Consider the following 4,803-nt stretch of genomic DNA (forward strand, 5'->3'; position numbering starts at 1 on the left):
GTGCCAGAGAACACAACACTCATACAATCATTAGGTCAGGGAAGGAAGACATGGAGCCATGACTCGATGTGGATTCTACGGTCTGCAAGCAGCTTGCAATGCCACAACACAGCGTCGTCTCTGCAACAGGCAAGCACCCGATCCACCGACGGCTGTTGGCGTTGAAAGACGACTGAATTTTGATGCTTCCAAAGTTGCCAGCAGACGACAAAGCCCCCTTGGGCACACGCGCGCGGTTTAGCTGTCGCACGTCCGGACCAGCCCTGCTCGGCGAGGCCTCCATCGGAGCCAGCATTGCGTGGAGCTCCCGATGACCGACTCTCGTCAGCCGGGGGGCCAGGAAACTGGCAATCCCGCACTGACGCACCTGCCAGACAGTGGCTTCCTCGTCCGTCGTGTGAGAGAGGAGAGCGGGAAAGGTGGCGGCCACCACGCCGCTGGGGAGCCAGCAGTCCCACCAGAACGAGCACGACCGCCCGTCTCCCACCTCCACCGAGGAGATAGAGCAATAGAGGGGGACCAGCCTCGCCATGGAGTTCTTGTGTTCTTCCAGAGCGATCTCGCCCTGCGACAGGAGCGAGCAACTGAAAGTGCAACTATCCCTAGGTGGTTTTGGTAATTCCTAACAACATATAGCTCATTGAGCTAATGCTATTTCAAGATTAATATCTCAGGAAAGCTCAATGATTGGCATGGCATGGATGAGAAAAGTGGACCCCTCAAAATATTAAGGACAAAGGATTGGCTCAAGCTCAAAGCCCAAGATTCTATATTTTCTATTTTAGTGATCCAAGATCACATTGAGTCTATAGGAAAAGCCAATACTATCTAGGAGGGATGAGGTGCTGCTTAATGAGGATCTTGCTCAAAATGCTTAGTGATATGCTCCAAAACCCTCAACTACTTTTTCACATCCACATATGACCTAAACCAAAAGTCAAACTCGGCCCCACCGATTCTTTCTATCCGGCGCCACCGAGTTTCAAATGTCTTAGCCACTGCCACAAACCCTAGGCAAATCGGTCTCACTGATAGGGATCTCGGTCTCACCAAGATAGGGGTGTAATCTCTCTGTTTCCCTTTGTAACATTTCGGTCTCACCGAGATGAGCGATCGGTCCCACAGAGATTGTAATGTAAACTCTCTGTTTTCCCTTCATAACGTTTCGGTCTCACCGAAATGAGCGATCGATCCCGACGAGTTTACCTGACCAACTCTCTGGTTAGCTTATTACCAAAATCGGTCTCACCGAGTTTGTGTAATCAGTCTCACCGAGATTACGTTATGCCCTAACCCTAATCATATCGGCCCTACCGAGTTGCATGTCGGTCCCACCGAAACCCTAACGGCCACTAGCTTTGCTAAATCGGTCAGACCGAGCTTAACCTTTCGGTCCCACCGAGTTTGGGAAGTTATGTGTAACGGTTAGATTTTGTGTGGAGGCTATAAATACCCCTCCACCCCCTCTTCATTCGTGGAGAGAGCCATTAGAACAAACCTACACTTCCAACCTATATTTTCTGAGAGAGAACCACCTACACTTGTGTTGAGACCAATATATTCCATTCCTACCATATGAATCTTGATCTCTAGCCTTCGCAAAGTTGCTTTCCACTCAAATCTTCTTTCCACCAAATTCAAATCATGTGAGAGAGAGTTAAGTGTTGGGGAGACTATCATTTGAAGCACAAGAGCAAGGAGTTCATCATCAACACACCATTTGTTACTTCTTGGAGAGTGGTGTCTCCTAGATTGTCTAGGTGTCACTTGGGAGCCTCCGACAAGATTGTGGAGTTGAACAAAGGAGTTTGTAACGGCAAGGAGATCGCCTACTTCGTGAAGATCTACCGCTAGTGAGGCAAGTCCTTCGTGGGTGATGGCCATGGTGGGATAGACACGGTTGCTTCTTCGTGGACCCTTCGTGGGTGGAGCCCTCCGTGGACTCGCGCAACCGTTACCCTTCGTGGGTTGAAGTCTCCATCAACGTGGATGTACGATAGCACCACCTAACGGAACCACGACAAAAACATCCGTGTCTCCAATTGCGTTTGAATCCTCCAAACCCTTCCCTTTACATTCTTGCAAGTTACATGCTTTACTTTCCGCTGCTCATATACTCTTTGCATGTTTGCTTGAATTGTGTTAAGATTGCTTGACTTGTCCATAGTTGCTAAAATCTGCCAAGAACTAAATTTGGGAAAAGGCTAGATTTTTATTTGGTCAAGTAGTCTAATCACCCCCTCTAGACATACTTTCGATCCTACAGCAACCATCGGCCCCTTGCCAGATCCAGGCCGCCCAGTGCTACCTGGCCGCCGTGTGAAGCCGGTGCACCATCTTCAGCAGAAGGCTTTTGTTCTGGGTTGCCAGGTCACGCACCCCTAGCCCTCCTTCAGCCTTCGACTTGCACACTGATTCGACACAAGGGGAGCCAAAGAATATTCTCAAGTATTAGCAGCTGAGTTGTCAATTCAACCACACCTGGAAACTTAGTATCTACAGCAAAGTGTTTAGTAGCAAAGTAATATGATAGTAGTGGTAACGGCAACAAAAGTAAAGACAACAAAAGTAATGTTTTTGGTATTTTGTAGTGATTGTAAAAGTAGCAGCGGTAAAGTAAATAAGCGTAAACCAGTATATGGAAAACTCGTAGGCACCGGATCAGTGATGGATAATTATGCCGAATGCGGTTCATCATGTATCAGTCATAACATAGGGTGACACAGAACTAGCTCCAATTCATCAACGTAATGTAGGCATGTATTCCGTATATAGTCATACGTGCTTATGGAAAAGAACTTGCATGACATCTTTTGTCCTACCCTCCCGTGGCAGCGGGGTCCTATTGGAAACTTAGGGATATTAAGACCTCCTTTTAATAGAGAACCTGAACAAAGCATTAGCACATAGTGAATACATGAACTCCTCAAACTATGGTCATCACCGGGAGTGGTCCCAATTATTGTCACTTCGGGGTTGCCGGATCATAACACATAGTAGGTGACTATAGACTTGCAAGATAGGATCAAGAACTCACATATATTCATGAAAACATAATGGGTTCAGATCTGAAATCATGGAACTCGGGCCCTAGTGACAAGCATTAAGCATAGCGAAGTCATAGCAACATTAATCTCAGAACATAATGGATACTCGGGATCAAACCCTAACAAAACTAACTCGATTACATGATAAATCTCATCCAACCCATCACCGTCCAGCAAGCCTACGATGGAATTACTCACGCACGGCGGTGAGCATCACGAAATTGGTGATGGAGGATGGTTGATGATGACGACGGCGATGAATCCCCCTCTCCGGAGCCCCGACCGGACTCAAGATCAGCCCTCCCGAGAGGTTTTAGGACTTGGCGGCGGCTCCGTATCGTAAAACGCGATGATTTCTTCTCTCCTATTTTTTCTCTCCGAAAGCAAATATATAGAGTTGGAGTTGGCGTCGGAGGGTTTCCAGGGGGCCCACGAGGTAGGGGGCGCGCCCTAGGGGGGGGGGCGTCCCCCACCCTCGTGAGAAGGGTGTGGGCCCCCTGGTATTCATCTTTGGCGAGGATTTTTTATTGTTTTTTCTAAGATGTTCCGTGGAGTTTCAGGTCATTCCGAGAATATTTGTTTTCTGCACATAAAACAACACCATGGCAACTCTGCTGAAAACAGCGTCAGTCCGGGTTAGTTCGATTCAAATCATACAAGTTAGAGTCCAAAATAAGGGCAAAAGTGTTTGGAAAAGTAGATACGACCGAGACGTATCAATTCCCCCAAGCTTAAACCCTTGCTTGTCTTCAAGCAATTCAGTTGACAAACTGAAAGAAAGAAAGAAAAACTTTTACAAACTCTGTTTGCTCTTGTTGTTGTAACTATGTCAAGCCAGCATTCAAGTTTTCAGCATAGATCATAACTAACCACATTTGCAATAATTCTCAGGTCTCATAATTACTCATATCAATAGCATAATCAACTAGCAAGTCATAATAATAAATCTCGGATGACAACACTTTCTCAAAACAATCATAATATGATATAACAAGATGGTATCTCGCTAGCCCTTTCTGAGACCGCAAAACATAAATGCAGAGCACCTGTACAGATCAAGGAATGACTAGACATTGTAATTCATGGTAAAAGAGATCCAATCATAGTCACACCCAACATAAATTAATAGTGATGAATGCAAATGACAGCTGTGCTCTCCAGCTAGTGCTTTTTAATAAGAGGGCGATGACTCAACATAAAAGTAAATGGATAGGCCCTTCGCAGAGGGAAGCATGGATTTGTAGAGGTGCCAGAACTCGGTTTTGCAATAGAGATAAATTGTATTTTGAGCGGTATACTTTCACTGTCAACATAACAACTAAGAGATGGCGATATCTTCCATGCTAAACACATTATAGGCGGTTCCCAAACAGAATGGTAAAGTTTATACTCCCCCTCCACCAACAAACATCAATCCATGGCTTGCTCGAAACAACGAGTGCCTCCAACATACATCAGGTCCCAGGGGGAGTTTTGTTTGCAATTAATTTTGATTTAGTTTGCATAAAGCATGGAACTGGGCATCCCGGTGACCAGCCATTTTCTCGTGAGTGAGGAGCGGAGTCCACTCCTCTTGAGAATAACCCGCCTAACACGGAAGATAAGGACAGCCTTGGTTGATACATGAGCTATTCGAGCATACAAAACAGAATGTTTATTTGAAGGTTTTAGAGTTTGGCATATACAAATTTACTTGGAACGGCAGGTAGATACCGCATATAGGAAGGTATAGTGGACTCATCTGGAATAACTTTGG

Source organism: Triticum aestivum, chromosome 2A (assembly GCF_018294505.1).
Source record: "Triticum aestivum cultivar Chinese Spring chromosome 2A, IWGSC CS RefSeq v2.1, whole genome shotgun sequence".
NCBI classification, from domain to species: domain Eukaryota; kingdom Viridiplantae; phylum Streptophyta; class Magnoliopsida; order Poales; family Poaceae; genus Triticum; species Triticum aestivum.